Genomic DNA, 19672 nt, shown 5'->3' with positions numbered 1-19672 from the left:
GGTGGTTATAGCCTGCAGGTTTATGTCCTCTCCTAAGTCATATGTAGCAACCTAATTACCAATGTGACAGGATTTGGAGGTGGGTTCTTTGAGAGATGATGAGATCAGGCAGTCAGAACATTCATGAACGGGATTAGCGCTCTTGTGAAAGGCATTCCTGAAAAGTCTCTCACTCCTTCTGCCATATGAGGACGCAAGGGAAAGACAACCATTTATAGACAACAAAATGGGCCTTCACCAGACACTGAATCTGCTGGCACCTTGATCTTATATTTCCCAGCCTCCAGAACTATGATAAATAATTTTCTGTTGCTTGTAAGCCAGCTAATCTATTATATTTTGCCATAGCAGCCTGAGCTGTCTAAGATAAATCTCAATACATGCATTTTTCAGAGATACAATTCAGTCCATAGCATTTCATCCCGAACTCCAAAATTCATGTCCTGTGTTTTTCTCATATCCAAAATACATCCTTTTCATTCTAGTAGTCTTTTAAAAGTATGTTAACAATTGTGAACATTTATAGCAATTATTTTATGATATGAGTCATAAAATATTATACTAAAAAATCATTATTGTTAAATATATGGAATCAATTTATATTTTTCATTCATATGCAAAAATATTCAGAATTATTCACGTATTTTTAAATAATTTCAAATCAGTAGAAATGTGGTTAGCATCCCTACCTATGATAAGTTTAAGAAGCTGATGAGCATGAGCAAACATAACATAGTGGATATTAAAGTGGTGAACTGGTAATATGAGTATGCCAATGCTAGGCATATTTAGTTCACATAAGTTTACAACTAAAATTATGTTGGAAACAACCTAAATATAAAACAATTGGGCTTTATACTTTCCTAGGAATATCTATTACAATTATCAAACTGTACTTCTGCAGAATTTTAATTATTTAAAATCAAGCACAATATGAGACATTATGTCTTTAATTTTTTTTTTTTTTTTTTTTTTGAGATAGAGTCTTGCTCTCTTGCATAGGCTGCAGTGGCATGATCTCGGCTCACTGCAATATCTGCCTCCCAGGTTCAAGTGATTCTTCTGACTCAGCCTCCCAAGTAGCTGGGACTACAGGCATTGCACCACCACGCCCGGCTAATTTTTGTATTTTTATTAGAGATGGGGTTTCATAACGCTGACCAGACTGGTCTCGAACTCCTGGTCTCATGATCCGCCTCCCAAAGTGCTGGGATTATAGGCAGGACCCACCACACCTGGTTTGTCTTTAAGTGTTTTAACACAGAACATGTGTTGTAATTTTATGTGTGTGTATGTGACCTATTTTAAAATAACTGTATTTTAAATTTAGTGCAGTTAATCTTCACCAACATCGGAGTGAAGGGCACAACTCTGTAGGCAGTTAAAAACGTGTGGATAAATCCTGACTCACCCAAAACTTAACTACTAATAACCTATTGTTGACTATCGGCCTTAATGATAACATAAACAGTCAATTACAACATATTTTGTAAGTTATATATATTATTTACTGGAATTCTTTTAAATTATTTAAAATTAACTTCTTTTTTTCTTCTCTCTATACATACACACAAACATACACACACACACACACTGACACGCCTTACTGCTTTTGTTATCTAATACACTATGTCTCAGAGAACAGCAAATGCTAAACTATTTATGTACCAAAACTTAATCCTTGACACATGGTTTAAAATAAAGAAAATATTTGAAATTACACCTCTCAGAAAATCCAAGATAATGCCTACATAACTTGCCACTAGAAACAAGGAAAAAATGTTTCCTGCAGATATGATCTGCCGAGGGCTTAATCCCAACCAACCTCCAATTATGCTTCTATTGATATTTTATTTCCTATAAAAGAAAAATAACAAAGAAATAGAAACTGAAAAGTATTTTGTACTGTGCCAATCTTTTGCTTATAGTTTTCCATCATAGGTATGATTATCTATCTGTGAAAGATAAAGACCTATATTGGTAAAATTTCTTACGGAATTGGCAACTTCATCTTTTATCTTTTTCTATTTGGTTTATCTTCCCCATTTCCTATGATATACATCATATTTTTTTCTGGCTGTGCACCTAATGGGCTTCCCAAGTTTAATTTTTGTCTGGTGGGAGCACTACGTTTACTCAGTTTTGAGGTTGACACTTCTTGTTGGATACTGACCATATGTTTTTGTAATCCACATTATACCAAGTTCCTGTTTTCTTGGTACATATTTTAATATGTGGGGGTTAACTAGAGTAAAATGAACAGATTAAATTATATTTCAGTCATAGTCTGGATTAATTTTCACTTGAATTTATTTCAAACTAAATGTTTCATCTCCATTCATCTTTATTCATTCAACTGTATCCCATGGATGCTTGCCATTTAAACACCTGGTAGTTTTCCCTTCTTGGCAGATTCTTGGACTCGTCCTAGCCTTTCAAATGTTTTTGTAGAATTAAGAACATTATTTTTCTCAAAGGTGAGGAGGGCTTGGGGGAAATTTTAATGTAACTTATTTTCCTTGCCAAAGATATGCTACAGGTTTAAGAGGTAAATTTCATAGCTACAACCCTCCCCTCTGAGTTCCACATTTGTTATGTTATGAATGTAAATCTTCACAGTGCCTTTGTGAGGACTTAGAATGTCGAAGTGTCATAAAGTTATTAACAGAAAGCGCCAATAAATAGCACTGGCTTCAATGTCTGAAAAATGTTTTCACTATAAACTAAGAAGTTTGGAAAACCCAAAAATAATTCCTGTAACACAACATAAACATTGCATCTTACTTTTATTGTGTACACCCTGAATTCATAGTTTAACAGCTTAAAATGATGAGTTTAGTCATAGGTTATTTCCACAAAAAGTGACAGCATTTTATTATTTTTGCCTTTTCGATCTATGTTAATTTTTATCTGACCATGCTGTACTTTAGCATAGTATGATCAAATAAACCATGCTATGTTTGATAAAACTATTTTGTACAATTTTAGCCATTCATCCAATAAATCTACTGCTAAACTGTAGTAATGATAGATAAATGTCAGTAACAATGCTGGCTATTAAAACAGTAGTCAGAAAGAATGGATAAGATTTAGCATTTGACAGCACACCGGAGTGACTATCCTCAATAATAATTTAATTGAACATGTTAAAATAACTTAAAGAGGGCCGGGCGCAGTGGCTCACGCCTGTAATCCCAGCACTTGAGGCGGGTGGATCACGAGGTCAAGAGATTGAGACCATCCTGGTCAACATGGTGAAACCCCGTCTCTACTAAAAATACAAAAAATTAGCTGGACATGGTGGCGCGTGCCTGTAATCCCAGCTATTCGGGAAGCTGAGGCAGGAGAATTGCCTGAACCCAGGAGGCGGAGGTTGCGGTGAGCTGAGATCGCGCCATTGCACTCCAGCCTGGGTAACAAGAGCGAAACTCCGTAAAAAAAAAAATAATAACTTAAAGAGTATAATTGGATTGTTTGTAACACAAAGGATAAAAGCTTTAGGTGATGTATACTCCAGTTACCATGATGCCATTATTACATATTATATGCCTGTATCAAAATATCTCACATGTCCTATATAAAATACACCTACTATGTAGCCACAAAAATTAAAAAGATCAATAATGTCAAAAGATCAATAATGATAGGAAAAATAACTGCCAGCCCTCTCTCTGGATCCCTGCAGCTGGCATGTCCTATATCCTAACAGAGCAGAATCCTTTATTAGAGGTAGGATTTGCCACAATCTAGATTAGTTCTTTCTGGATAAAGATTTCACACCAAACAGAAAAGGGCAAGAGCAAATTACAACAGGTGTTGCAAACAGCTCCTGCGACCACAAATGTAGTATGTTCAGTGTGGAAAGCACTGTTAATGAGGCATATATTTTCTCATTCACATCCACACAGTAATCAAAACCACTGTCAGTGGCATTATCTTTGAAAATAAAGATCATATACATGCATGCACACACACATGTGACACACGGTAGATGTAACACTCTGTAATATTGTATACTTAAATAAAGATTAAATATGTAAGCAAATTGCCCTAATTACAGAAATATGCCCATGGGGAAGTCAAGGTTACACTCTGAGGTCTGTGCTTCTAACTGCTAACTACGCTGAAGAGAGCTAGCCTAAAAGAGATAATATCATTTGGCAAAGCACTGAAATAGAGTCAAACTGTTTCCATCACACCATGAAAACATTAGTTTAGCGAGATGCAGGTTTATCAAACTTTGGCTTCGTACATGCATATAATAAATATTCTGTCAATTTAAGCTAAACAAAAAATTTACTTGGCAAAATATAGGCAAAAACCTCTGCTTGAATTACTGTACCACAACCCATTTACCATTTTAATTGATTTTTCAGCAATTTTGTCCTCCCTGGACGTACACTCTTACAGCACAATTTTTTTTAACCTTTATTTTAAGTTCAGGGCTGCAAGCGTAGGTTTGTTGCTTAGGTAAACTTGTGTCATGGGGGTTTGTTGTATGGATTGTTTCATCACCCAAGTTTTCAGCCTATTTCCCATGAGTTGTTTCCTTATCCTCTCCCTCCTCCCTCCTTTCACCCTCTGAAAGGCCCCAGTGTGTTTTTCCTCTCTATGTGTCCATGTGTTCTCATCATTCAGCTCCCACTTAAAATTGAGAGCATGTAGTATTTGGTTTTCTGAACCTGTTTTAGTTTGCTAAGGTTAATGGCCTCCTGACCCATCCATGTCCCTGCAAAGGACATAATCTCATTCTTTTTCATGGCTGTATATTATTCCATGGTGTATATGTACCACATTTTCTTTATCTAATTTATCACTGATGGGCATTTAGGTTGATTCCATGTCTGTGTACAGCACATTTCTTTAAAAGAAAATAAGTGATCAAGGATAACAAATATTTTATACATATGAATGTGTCTGCATATATACATAAATAAGTCAGTGATTTTTTACACTATAATATTCTAGTACTAAGTTACACACTTTATGGTTCCACTAGAATTTGTTTCAAATTTAATTATAGGTGTATGTAATATTTATGTAATTTAAATATATAATAATTTAAATCATACACAAAGTATTTTACATAAAAATGTTTGTGACTGATATGCATATTCAAATATTTAACTTAAAGTACCAAACTCTTCATTAAAAATGAACATAAAGAAGATAAATCATTTTTACATTCAATTTAAGAGTTTCCTGATACTTTAAGTCAAGATGTTGAAATAACTGTTGAGAGTTATAATCATAAAACTGTATCTGTAAATGGGTTTCTGCTTTTAAAATATTTAAAACCTTTTTCTTTTCTTGCTCACCATTGTCCACAGTATTTAGAAGAGAAGCAGGTATTTTCCACTTAACTCTGAGAAAGCAATATTGAGCTTGTGTTCTATATGAAGAGGAAAGTAATGTCAATAGATCCTATTAGATGGAGATTTTTTTCATGTTTGATGTTAGCAGCTTGAGTCGCCGTTAGCTTGGTTGAGGTTGGTTGCTGTGCTGGAGGTAAGAAAAAAGAAAAGTCACATCCAATAGCACAGTTGGAATAAACTGAAGATACAATAGAGCTTGACTCATCCATGCCATGCCTATGAATTCAAATATAAACTGTAAATTCAATTATTTTGTAAGGATATCACAAAGGATGTCTAGATAGCTGAAAAGATCTGACTTAATAAAATCCAGTAAGTAGAAAAAGAAACATTCTTATAGTTTTAAATCCGTTGCCACCATAATAGGATCCTGAAATGTTAAGATGAACCCAAACTTTCTCAGTCTTATTTTATTATTACACTCATTTTTGTTTGTACAGATACGTAATTCTGAAATATTCTGTAATTCGATAAAAATTTGAAAATATTCCTTTCTTTCTCTCTGTTTTATAAATAGTATAATTATATAACTTCACATAAAAAGCTCTGATAGTTCAGGTCCTTTGAGAAGCAGACTCCACGGCTAGATTAAACTCGCAGTGATTTTGTTAGGGAAAACCCCTAAGGAAGAAGAAGGAAAAAGAGCCACGGAATAATGGGACAGCTATTGATACACAGTGTAGGTCTTACTCCCAAAGAAGATAGAAAAGGGGAGATGTTGCAAATATTCTGAACAGCTTGCAAACCAAGGCAGTTTGCCAAAGCCATCAAGAGGTTCTTGAACCAAAGTCAACCAGCTCAGGAGTCTATGGCTCCCAGAAACAAACCTGTCTTGGTATCCTCAGGCTGCTCAGTCCATTGCATGGTGCAGCCTATGGGAAATACGGGTTTTCGTCAATGTGGCAATGGATTTTTGTTCCATGCAGCAGGCAAGCAGCTAGAACCCTTGCTCCACTACAGTCCCTTCAGTTGGAAGCTCAAAAGGAGCATTTTAATGGTTGCCACAGATACAACTCCTTAAAGAAAGTATTCTTCAGCCTTGCTCTTACAGGTGACAAACTAGAATCAATCACTGAAACTAAGAGTCAAGATTTACACTGTAGATTCTAGAAGATGGAAGAAATCCAATTACACTGAAAAGTACATGAAATGATGTCACAATATGAATGATAATATGTCACTCTGCATGACGATCAGCCTAGTCTCACTCACGCCCTCTCTCTCTAGTGTGGGAAAACAAGAGGAACCTCCAAAATTTCCTAGCAGCTCAACAAAATTGGTGGAAATTCACTTCATTTTGAAGCTCGGGGTCACTACATGGTTGATTTAATCAAAATTTTAATGTTATTCTTCTAGAGGAAGAAAAAGTGAAAATATAAAAATCATGTTGATTTGATTTCATTAGATATTATTGATCATATATGAATATTATCTTTCATCCAGATGGGAAAGTGCTGTTTTGAAATTCAGTCCTTCACACTTCAAAACTGATCATTTTTAATACGAAAATGTCATTTTATCTTTTTTTTTTTCTGGTCAAGAAGCGCCACAGATTTCCTAAAAGGTGCCACATGTATTCCTAAAACCAAGGTGAGCTAACTCAATAAAGTCTACTACAAAATTGCTTAGGACTGGCAATTAACGTAGAGCCCTAGAAAAGCATCCTTTGATATGTTTCTATAATATTTGCCTTTACCGTTTTTAAACAAATAATAATATCAAGCTACCAAACCATGAGAAATTGATCTTCAATATGTTAATGTAATTAGTTCTTAATACCCTCTTTGGTTTCTCTGGATAGGCTTAAGTTTTGAAGCCAATTTAAAGCAATCTTTTAATTATTAAAACATGTAGCTTAATGGGAGTTCTTCAGCATCTTTGTGCAAACACCTAACAAATCCCTTTCACTCTCAATCTTCTGATGTCTGTATTTAATTTTCAACTTTCCACAAACCAGGCATGCATTTGCCACAGAGCCATGAAGTAAGATAATCACTGTTACACAGTAAAACACATCCTGGACCTGCAATTTTGTGTCTCAGGAGACAGAGATCAAATCTTCCTTAACAGACGTTGGAGGCAGCAGGCATTGGCTATCCACTGAGGATACCTAATGCATTTCAGTACATTTCCCTGTTTTTCCATTCCATGTGATATTTTATTCAGTAATAAATAAGAAAATACAGTACTTACAGCCTGAGTTTTACAGACAGAGAAACAGATACTGTCATTTTGTCAGATGAATAAGCTATCTTTTAGGACTAGTTCAGGTATTTCCCAAGGTATCATAATTCCTTTGGTCATGAGGGTGTGACATATTTAGCTACATATTATGTGTCAATATAGAAACAGAACAGGATGAGGTTCTCAGAATGGACACATAATCTGGTTTGCAAACAACAGAGGATTTAATTCATTTCTTTCAACAACTGGTCAGACTAAATTCAGCCTTTTGTTTACTTCCTTTAAAAATTTTTGAGTATAAATTTAGCTGGGTATAGCATCAGAAGTCTATCCCACCTGCTAACGTAGTTTGTTTCATTGTGTTTTCTTTTGTTTTATTTTAGGAAAATTCTAACATAGAACTATCATAAGATTCAGCAATCCCATTTGTGAGTATATATTCAAAGAAAATGCAATCAGTTTGTCAAAGAAGAAATGAAATCAGTATGTAGAAGAGATATCTGCATTCTTGTGTTCATTGCAGCGTTGTTTACAACAGCCAAGATACAGAAATAACCTAAATGTCCACCGATAGATATATGGATAAAGAAATTGTGGTATATAGATACAACAAGATATTATTCAGCCAAAATAAGGAAAGCCTGTCATTTTCAATTGCACAGAGGGCATTATGCTAAGTGAAATAAGCCAGGAACAAAAAGACAAATACTGTATTTTCTCATTCATATCATGGCATCTAAACACTGTTGAACTCAAAGAAGCAGTGAATTGAACAATGGTATCCAGGGTTTGCACAGGGTAAATGAAATGGGAAGACTATAGTCAAAAGGTAAAATTCTTCAATTCTGAGATGAACCAGTTCTGGAAATTTAATGAACAATGTGGATAGTGATGATGACTAATGGTTAATTTGACTGCAGTAATGAGTATACAATCTATATGTATATAAAAACATCACATTGTACATCTAAATGTAGTCATCTTTATGTTTCAAGTAAATATTTTAGAATTTAAAAAATTAGAAATTCTTTCATTGATTGACAAAAGAAAAGTCTCTAAGAGAGCTAGATTAAAGTATATATTATACTATCACTGGATAAGTCAATCAAGTCTTATGTTAACATTAGTTGACCAACATTATTTTCTAATAGGTTTATCAGAGGCACATATTGATAATGGATAAGTCTCATTTTTGTTCTCTTTCATTAGATCAGAATCTCTTAAAATTCCAAAAATGACTGAAATGTGTGCATTTCAAGAAGTGGAAAATAGTTTACAACCTTTTGTAAGATTCTCAAAGAGGATCTTGATCAGAAAAGATTCTGAATCTCTGTGTAGAAGTAACACATTTTTATCCAACATTGCACGGTGATTCTTGACTGTTCTTTAGAACTAATGGTCTTCATTTTGACTTGTACAAATTGTGGAAGTCCAGTAGGAGTATGGAGCCAGACTTTGTAATAAATTCCAAGACATTTACAAGTTGAAAAAAAAGTTACAATGTGTAAGCTGCTGTGGTAGAATTCTAAGATGGCATTACAGTGCTCCAATACCCACATTATTCAATAAAATGACTCCAGATATTGCTATGAGGGGATTTTGAAGATGTAATTAAAGCCCAAAATTGGTTGACTTTTCACAATATGGAGAGCATTTGGGTGAAACTGATCTAATCATATGAGCCCTTTAAAAGCAGAATTTTCTCAGGCTAGTAGCAAAATGGGAATCGGAAATTTAAAGTGCAAGAAGGAATTAACATGAAGAAGATTCTCCATTGCTGAGATGGAGTGGGGCACATGGCAGGGACTTAAGAGTGGCTTCTAGAAGCTGAGAGTGGTTTCTGACTGACAGCCAGAATGCAGTGGAGACCTTAGTCTTCTACTGCAAGGAAATGAATTCTGCCAACAACCTGAGTGAGCTTGGAAGCATATCTTTCTCTGGTCAAGACTCCAGATAAGTAGACATCTGGACAACACCTTAATTTCAGCTTTATAAGATCCTAAATAAGTAGAGAGCCCAGTTAAAATTTGCTGGAATTCTGACCCAGGGAACTGTGAGATAAAATTTTGTCATTTTCCATTGCTAACTTTATGATAATTTGCTACATAGTAAAAGAAAAAGTTGCTAATAAATAAACTTCAAATCTTTCATTAGTTTTCATGGAATCAGGATATCGATATTCCTAAATTTAACAAATTTAGAACTATTGATAGCTTAGCGTTTTTATTTTTTCTTTCTCTCCACAGGAAGTATTATATCAGGCTAAAATAAAATAAGAAGACTAAAAAAAGGTGAATTACTAAGCTATCTTTTTATTTTCTATTAAAACCAAGATCAGTTTGGGGGGAAAAGGTCAGTTTCATCATCCTAATCTAAAGATGATTATACTTAAAGTTATCAGAAAGAGACTGCCATTACAATTTCACTGCTTGTTTAATGACTTCTAGTAGTGTTTAAAGTTTAAATCGAACTCTCTGAGCTCACATTCTCTTTATAAATTTTTTTTGAATATAATCAATTGAATTTATATATGATGTTTTTAAAACCATAAGAATAAATTTGGTTGCATCTTATAAATATAGATTTCCAAACACATTTAAATTAGGAAATGTAGGATTCTGTGCTCAGAAAATACAGAAAAAAAAACTTTTATTTTTCACATAACTGTAGGTGGTTCTTATGGACACAAATATTTGGGATATTTTGTTTATAATTATTGCAAACTTACTGGAAAAATCTGACCCGGTTATCTCTACTATATCGCATATAAAAGAATGATTGCTGATTCCCAAAAGAAGTGCTCATCTTGCAGGGAGGAGAACATAGAAGCTTTAACAGATATGTAAATATACCATGTACCGTATGGTAACTTAAGAGCATAGCCAATGGGAATGAATGTTCCAATCCATTTGGTTAATGTCTTTACTTTACCACAGACCACTGTGGTCAAAGAAGATCTGCTTTACTCAGTGAACCATAAACCAGATTGTTTATAAAGCATGAAACCAAGAAGTTCTGAATTGCACTCACCAAAACAACGTTTCCGATAGCTTCCAGATATCACAGGGCATAACTGCAAAAGATGGAATTTGCTTTTCAGACTTTTGTGTGTGTGTGTGTGTGTGTGTGTGTGTGTGTGTGTGTGTCAACTGCACTCATTGAGTGTTTTGTGCCTCACTCTTCTTCTGTTCCCACTTTTTCAGGCATTCAATAAATCTCTCGAAACCTTACTATTAAGAAATCTGCCTGATAATCTCAAATGTTTGCTTGCTTTCCATAATAACATTTTACTTTAAACTTCTAAATAACTTAATTCAGACAAAATATGCGGAACATAGTTGTACATAAAGAGATAATGTCTTACGAATGAATTCTAGCAGGGTTTTCTTTCATATTTACAAACAATTTTACAAAGAAGCATTTTTTATAAACTCAAGTTCAAAATCATTTCATGAATAAGCTCTAGCACTTGATTTAGATATTGTTAGAGCTCCTGTATATTCTATTAATCAATTAATAAGCATTTACTGTAAACTTTTTGATAACTAACCTACATTAGGTATTCTTTGATAACACAGAAAACGTATTTATTTTTATAAAAATAAATATCCATTTGTTTACCACGTGTTTATTTCAGCTCAAAGCACCATCTGTAATGCATTTTTATGCTTAGAATTTCTTAGTTTTGCCTGGCATGGTGGCTCTTGCCTATAATCCCAGCAATTTGGGAGGTCAATGAGGGTGGATCACCTGAGGTCAGGAGTCCCAGACCAAGCCACCAACATGGTAAAACTCCATCTCTACTAAAAATACAAAAGATTAGCTGGGCCTGGTGGCAGGTGTCTGTAATTCCAGCTACTCGGGAAGCTGAGGCAGGAGAAGCAGTGAACCAAGATTGTGCCACTGCACTCCAGCCTGGGCAATAAGAGTGAAACTCCATTTCTAAATAAATAAATAAAAGAATACCTTAGCTTTTTTACATTGTTCTTAATGTTTAATACTAAAATTGTGTACATATTTATGCATTTTAAATATATGTGTTGTTAGTCATAGATGCCATCAGATTCTGGAAAAGTTTTCCTAAAATGTTGGGAGAGACTGGACCATTTCTACTTTGTACTCAGTATGTATATTTTTAACCCTTGTTTTACCAATGAAGAAAATAAGGTTTCAAAAGGGTAAAAAAACTACTCTAGGTCACAAGGCTAATCACCAGGAGAAATAGGATTTGAATAAAATCAGTGTCATATAGAAATCCATGCTTGTCTTTAATGCCACAATAACTCCAGTGAAGAGTCAAAGTCCGGTCTGTAACTATACATAGCACAAACCTCAATAAAAAATGTTTGTCAAACATGAAAATATAAATTATGAATATTCAAACAAATATAAATGATGAATAACTCAAATTACTTAGTACGCACACATATAAATTTTAAAAACTGCATATGTAAACTTTTTAAATACACAAATGTTTCAGGGCGATAGATGATAGCTGCTACCATCCCAACCAAATTATTTGCAGTTACATAATGTTTTATTGACAATATGCACTCATAAATGCAAAGTTATTTTAATTATGCAAATGAATTCCAACAAAATAAACCTAATATATTAATAAACATCCTCAACCTTTCTTATCGGTAGAATTAAGTTTTAGTTTTTACAATGCCCACTAGGGGATGCTGGCGCATTGACACTAGAAAGTGGAGGACATTGGCTGTCCTGTCAGGTCAAGTAAAATACTGACGATTAACCCCCTTTGCAGTCATCTGTTTTTGTAGATAGTTTTTAGAGAATAAAGTCATTTACACACATTGGCACAGTCCTAGAAAATGACAGTCCTAGAAAAACAAATTAGAATTTTAAGCCAACTGAATTTTTTTGCATTTTAGTAATATTTTTAATAAAAGTACTTGGATTCCTATAAAATGGATTTGGACAAAACCATTTAGATGCTCAATACTTTTAACCAAGAGTTATTGTTTAAATGAAAACACATGGACATAAGGAGGGGAACATCACACACCAGGGCCTGTCGGGGGATTGGGGGGAAAGGGGAGGGAGAGCATTAGGACAAATACCTAATGCATATGGGGCTTAAAACCTAGATGGTGTGTTAATAGGTGCAGCAAACCACCGTGGCACATGTATACCTATGTAACAAACCTGTGTGTTCTGCATATGTATCCCAGAACTTAAAGTAAAATAAAAAAAATTATTGTTTATGGAAACACGGCTTATAACTATTTAACTATTAGTAAGTTTTATATTAAATACCACAAAAACAGACATATGTGCTAAATTATCTGTATATAATTTATTCATAAATCACTATTGTAGATATTTTGGAACCTGAATTCACTATTGTCAGTAGTCAAACGGGAAAAGATATAGTAATTACTTTTAATCAAGTAAAATAATAAATAAAAATGTGAACTACTATTTAATGTCATTGATTGCCAACAAGTTATTGTATATATAATTAAATCATTTCTTTCTAAGGAAAATGCTTAATGTAATTCAGTAAAATAATATGTTCAACAAATTGTTTTTAACAACAACGAAAAAAAGTTAAAAATGACCTAAATTTCATCATGGAGTTCTTAAGGGAAAAAAATTGGAAGAATTTTATAGGGGCATGTAGTTTTAGGCATAATGTCAACCCCAAATGAGCTTGGGATTGTCCCCAAATGTTTATGTAATTGAATTACATTTAATTTTTTACTCAATCTTATTCTTCCATTATAGGTACAAATGTTTATTAACCTTTTTTTAAGAAAAATTAGTGTTATTACCTTTATTTATTCACAATTGTGTCTTTCAAGTTTAAGGAGAGGCTCATCATATTAATAATCAAGCATTTAATGAGGACATTTGCATTCACTCAATTCAGATCCTTCAAAATCTCCTAGACTCTAATCATATCTTTTATCTTTCATTTTTCCAGATGAGTCACATGAAATATTTAACCCTATTATCATATGCAAATTCCTTGAGTCTATTGATGTGGCAATCAATTGACATACATCTATTAGGTGCCTGATTTGCCAGTAACACTATGCCAGGAGTTTAGAGGCACGGAAATATAATAAATTGCTTCATGTCTTAGCCTTCTCCTGTCCCACCTCTTCTCAACTTGAGGTTTTAGGTGCAAGCTCCTTCCAACCACTCAGCCATCCTCAATCAAACCTGGCAGTACATTACATAATCTTATCCTCACCAGTAGATGAGGCTTACCATGAAACTCATGCTCTTGTATCAGGATATAGTACCACCTATGTCCTTGTTTCACTTGATCTGTCAATAGCACTTGACAGTGCCCCTTTCGATTCCACAAAATACATACCTTTTTTTTTTTCTTACGAAAAAAATGCTCTACTATCTTTTCTCTTAGTTCGGGGGCTACTTCCCAGTGTCTCTCATTTTGTCATTTTCCTCTAGTGCTAAATGTCAGGAATCTCTTTATCTTTACCATATACCAATCCATAAATCAACTCCAAAGCAGATCTCCAGAAACAGACAAGACTGACTACTGCCTGAAGGTTTCTGCCACTAAGTTCCTGATGTGGCTCCTTTAATTTTGGAGCACAGAATATATTGCACCTTAAGTTTGTAACTATTCATCATCTTTTTCAAGAAAGCCTCCTCTCGGGTGGCTCACGCCTGTAATCCCAGCACTTTGGGAGGCTGAGGCGGGTGGATCACGAGGTCAAGAAATCGAGACCATCCTGGTCAACACGGTGAAACCCCGTCTCTACTAAAAATACAAAAAAAATAAAATTAGCTGGGCGTGGTGGCACGCGCCTGTGGTTCCAGCTACTCGGGAGGTTGAGGCAGAAGAATTGCTTGAATCCAGGAGGCGGAGGTTGCAGTGAGCCGAGATTGTGCCACTGCACTCCAGCCTGGTGACAGAGCAAGACACCTTCTCAAAAAAGAAAAAAAAGAAAGCCTCCTCTCTAAAGCTGAGCGCTTTCTCTAACCTAGTTGGGCCCTCACTGATTCCTCTATTCTCTAATTTCTACCCTGGTATTAGAGTCTTAAGGTAACTTTCAACCCAGTCCACATGCTTTAAAAAAATATTTTCAGGTCTAATTAAGGTACAATAAACTGCACATATTGAAACTGTATGATTTAATCAATTTTAGCATATGCATACAACCTTGAAACCATCACTACTATCAAGATAGTATTTTCATCACCCAAGATGTTTCCTCTTGACACTGTTCTTGCAGAAATTATAATCTAATATCTATAATCTATAATCTAATAATCTATAATAATCTATAATCTAATAAAGAATAAATATATTTCATAATATGAGAGATGTAATTGCATGAAAAGCAGTAATGGGAAATAAATAACTGTATAGATGATAAGTGATATAAAAAATTTATAGGAGGGAGAAATTATTGAGGGTAGGTTAATTGGAAAAGGCTCCATCATTACCTATTCCATCTATTTTCTTACAGTATTTTTCTATCTGAATATTTATTATTGGCATTACTACTTTGTTCTTCTTTCAGATATTGATATAAAATACTCAAAGCATTTTATGTTTGGATTCTTTTTGGCTTTTCTCCTTGGGCTGCTTAATCCCTTTTTAAGACAAATAACCTTGACCTTTGCATTCTGGGTGTATCAAACATGCAATAATTTTAGAATTAGATCTCAAATGCCCCTTTTTTAAACTCCAAGATGTTGTGTAAGTCCATTTTCTCTTTTGCGTTTTTCTCACAAACATACTAAAACATGCTTTGATGTCTTCTATTTACATTAGTTGTTCAAACAGTTTTAGGCATAAGAATGATTTTTCTTCCTATTTTTAGGACATCCTTTTAGGTAGTAATTCTTGTTACCAGAGACATAAACAATCTTTTGTATCACATAACTTAAAGGTCCAAAGGTCAGCTCACTTTTGGTGACATTAGATTATAAATTCAGATGATGCCATTGGACTCTCTTTCCTTTGCATTTAGGGTTGTCAAATAAACTAATGTCTTCTAAGATTTAATTTTCAGAGAGACAATAAATAATGTTTAATATAAGTGTATCACATACATTGCATGGGACACATCATGTTTAGTCTTCTTGTTGTCATTGGTATTCTTCCCCTAAATCAACACAAATATCAAATTGTTCTGAGGTCGAATTCCGTCACCTGTCCACCCTTACCAAAATCTCTAAGTTTATGCCCTACAGATTAGTCTCTAAAGAGAAAAGTGAGTTTCTCCTCAATTAAACTCTCCAATTGGGTCTTATTGGAACAAATTGAGTAATAGTCCTCAAACCAATTGCTATGACCTAAGAGATAAAATATACTCATTTGTTAGGTCTGGATCAGAGGCCATCCTCCCCATACAAGGAAGAAGGCCTGAGTGTGTGAGCTTCAACAAACCGTATATACTGAGAGTCCTTGAGAGGCTACTGCCAAAAAGAAACCAAGGTCCAGCGGGGAAAAGTATATTAGAAAACAAAAAGCAAAATATGACTAGTGGAGAACTTTCTTAATATGGTTCTACTTTTAATATCTTTGATTCATAATAATGATAAATCTAATATAAATTCAGGTAGATTTTAAAGGGTTGTGTATTTTATCAGCCACAGCTAATTCACTCTTTATATTGTATTGGACATTAATAAAAATCAAAAACTCAATGTGTGGGCAGTATGGATTAACAGGCACCTTGCAGTGATTGTATGGCAAAGAGAGCAGTTGAGAGTTTCTGTTACAAAAATAGCATTTCTTGCATTAGATAGCCCTGGAGTCTGGTTTTATTGCTATCTCTTATACCTCTGAACAAAGTAATTCAATTCTCAAGAATTTTGAATTGCAATTTTGGAATTTAATAATTTGCTTTATTGGATTATGCAAATGGTATAAAATAATACTTCAATTACCATAGCATAGCAGCTGGCATACTGTAATCTCTCAGAAAAGTTAACTGGATTGTTATCAGCAATGACTTTAAAATAATCTTTCAAGCTGATACGACTTGATTCTGTGTCCCCACCCAATTCTCATCTCAAATTGTAATCCCCACATGTTAGAGAGGGACCTGGTGGGAGGTGATTGAACCATGGGGGTGGTTTCCCCCATGCCGTTTCCATGATATTGAGTGAGTTCTCACGACGTCTGATGGTTTAAAAGTGTGTGGTGGTTCCCCACTCCCCTCCCTTCCTGCTCTGCCATAATAAGATGTACCTTGCTTCCCCTTTGCCCCGGGCCATGACTGTAAGTTTCTTGAGAGCCTCCCCAGCCCTGTGGAACTGTGATTCAATTAAACCTCTTTTCTTCATAAATTACCCAATCACATGTAGCTCTCAGTGTGAAAACTGATATGCAAGTGATACTCTTGACATCCTTATTTTCTTACCTCAAAACACTTTTCACATGTTCAACAAGTTATTATGTGTTATGCATCGGGCCATCTCTTCCAGCAAGTTTTGAACTCCTTGAGGTCATTATTCATTAGTGCATTCTCAGCATTTTCACATGAACTTATTTTAATGTCTGCTAGGTCAGTTTTGTACTTATGGAAGTGATTTTTCAAATCACAATGCAGGGTTTTTTATTTTATTTTATCCCTCTTGAATTCCAAAACCATATATATTTTTTATAACTTGGAATGTTTTTATCTGATCCCTCTCTGTAGATGTACCTTGGAGCAATACCTTTATAGCATTTCCTATGGTTACACTTAAATTCCATTTCTTGAACATTTCTTCATTATATTGTTAGGATAATATTGTCATTTTTACTTTCCTTCAGCAAAACACAATAGCCCCTTATCTCCTGTGACTGAGACCCTAGGACATCCTCCAATTTCTTTCTTAAAACTTAGTATTTTTTCCACCAAGGAGAATACAGTTTGAGTTGCATGCTTAGAAAATTCAATGCACACCCTCCTTCTATAGATAAATTACAAAATGTTATATATGACCAATTGGATCATTAATTCTTTGTAACTAATCATATGCTACAGAAGATAATAAATGACTATGTTTTCACAACATTTACTTTAGTGAAGAGAGAAGAAAAATGCCTGGATATACATTTTTAACTCATGTCAATGCCATGGAGTTAAATTGATAATAGATAAGCAAACAGTTATTTGATAGATGATTGATCGATAGATTAGATAAACTATACATGTATGTCATTTAATGTACATGAGAATACATATAATGAAGTTACCAATCAAATAATATAAATCTTCAAAGGAGACATTAATGTTACATTGGATAGACATTCCAACTTATTTATGTAGAGAAATTCCCCTTTCTGAGACATAGCAAATATTCATATTGGCAAGAAGTATACCTTACTTAGAATTTCAAGGATTTAAAATTGAAAAATAGCCTCTTCTCATAAAAAAATGCTGAGAAACCTCTGTTAAAAAGTCTAAAGTGCAATGTTATGGAAAACGCAAGTGATGTTGAATCTGATATCTTGCATTTGAAACTACATTCTAATGCCACTGCTTAACCGTGGACACATAATTTGCTTGCTCAGATGGAAAGTTACCAATAAGGTGGATTCAAATTCAATTTCATCACTTACTTGTTATACATCTTGGAGAAGTTATTTTTCTTCTCTGGACCTTGTTTCCTGTTTGCATAAAAATGCTAATACAAACACTTAAATTGAGAACTATTATGAAAATGAAGTAAACTTTTATAAAACTTTGCATAATGTCTCTCATATAATGTGCATTTATTAGTTTCTTTATTTCTTCAGGTTTTTAATCAGCATCATTGGGATTTCGGTGAGAGCAGCTTATCATTAAATCCACAGAGATATATTGATGAGATAACATGTATTAAGAGTTTGCCGAATCCAAATGCTGTTTTTTCCATTATAATACTAACAATCACCACACTTAGGACTACAAATACCCTTGCAATAGATTGAAAAAATTCTTAACTAGAAATAAGAAAATCTGAGTTCTAAGATGACTTCATTATTTACTTATTCTCTAATATTGGGATTCAGCATTATATAGAGAATTTATTCTTTTTATATTTATATTTATTTTATTTCTATTTATATATTTTTATATAATTACATGCATTAAATCTTTATCGATTCTAACATACTATAATTATGAGTAAGGCATTGGATGTCCAGTAATATTAGTGACATCTGAAAGCCGTCAATGGAGCTGTCAATGGATGAGGCAAATTGCTATGTTTAGGAAGGTCTCTCAATGGAGGGAGAGGGAAAAGAAGGAGGGTGTTTGCAGGAGGAGTATGCAGTCTATGCTGAATCAGTACCAGCTGTCTTCTTTGATGCTAATTAACTTTCAAACCAGAAACTACCAAGATGAAGCAAATAGCTGCTGGAAAGTTTTGCCAGGTCAGTTGAGTTGTTTTTTTTTTTTTTTTTTTTTTTTTTTCTGTACCTAATTTTAACACTCTTCCTGATTTTTTTTAAATTTTGAAATTTAAAGATTTCAAATTTTATTGTGGACAAGAAAAAAATGTTATCAGTGACTATACATTTTCTTGGTATGCTAATCTTTGGTAATTTGCCCAGTGTTAACTTTCTCTTTTTTCCCATGAATATTTAAAATGCTTTTGGATATTGAATTATAGGCAATGCAATGTAATTATAACCCAGCTAAAATACACTGCCTTTACCATTACCAGTAATACAAGTTAATGCCATCTTGTGAGATGATCTCCTAGAGTCTTTGTCAGCACTTTCACTAAAACCTCAGTTTTTAGTCATTTATAGCATCAGCAAACAGGACTTCAGAGGGAGTAATTCCATCTGTTGTTATTAACAGTGACATAGCCCAAGGTTAGGCCAGATGCAGAAAATCCTTTCATCTTCAGTATTTCTTTGCTTCTCTCTATTTACCATGAACTTATCTAGTTGAGTTGATGAAAAGTATGCAAAGATCAATTTGGTTTAATTCCAAACCTTGGAGGAAAAGCTGTGAATCAACTGAAGTAAGTACTGATTTGTCAACTCTTGTTCTCTTTTGCCTGTGGTGTGATAACATCATGTTCGTACGCAAGAATTTATCATTGTAATTCTAAAACCTGTAAAAGTCTTTCCTATCCTCAGAAAAACTTGTAGAGTAAGACTCTCTTTGTCATGTTTA

General features: G+C 34.1%; 1 long non-coding RNA gene across 1 annotated transcript in view; it reads left to right on the top strand.

Moving 5' to 3' along the window:
• The first annotated feature begins 6549 nt into the window (after positions 1-6549).
• LOC135274184 (uncharacterized) overlaps positions 6550-19672 on the top strand; it is a 48544-nt gene continuing 35421 nt past the window's right edge. The window contains exons 1-3 of the long non-coding RNA XR_010341967.1: positions 6550-6965; positions 7943-7987; positions 14004-14127. This is a non-coding gene — a long non-coding RNA (uncharacterized LOC135274184). The remainder of the gene's footprint in view (positions 6966-7942; positions 7988-14003; positions 14128-19672) is intronic.

Source organism: Aotus nancymaae, unplaced genomic scaffold (assembly GCF_030222135.1).
Source record: "Aotus nancymaae isolate 86718 unplaced genomic scaffold, 86718_ANA_hifiasm-v0.15.2.pri h1tg000011l, whole genome shotgun sequence".
Lineage (NCBI taxonomy): Eukaryota > Metazoa > Chordata > Mammalia > Primates > Aotidae > Aotus > Aotus nancymaae.
Note: the sequence above shows the minus strand (reverse complement) of the source record. Positions and strands in the feature narration are given on the sequence as shown.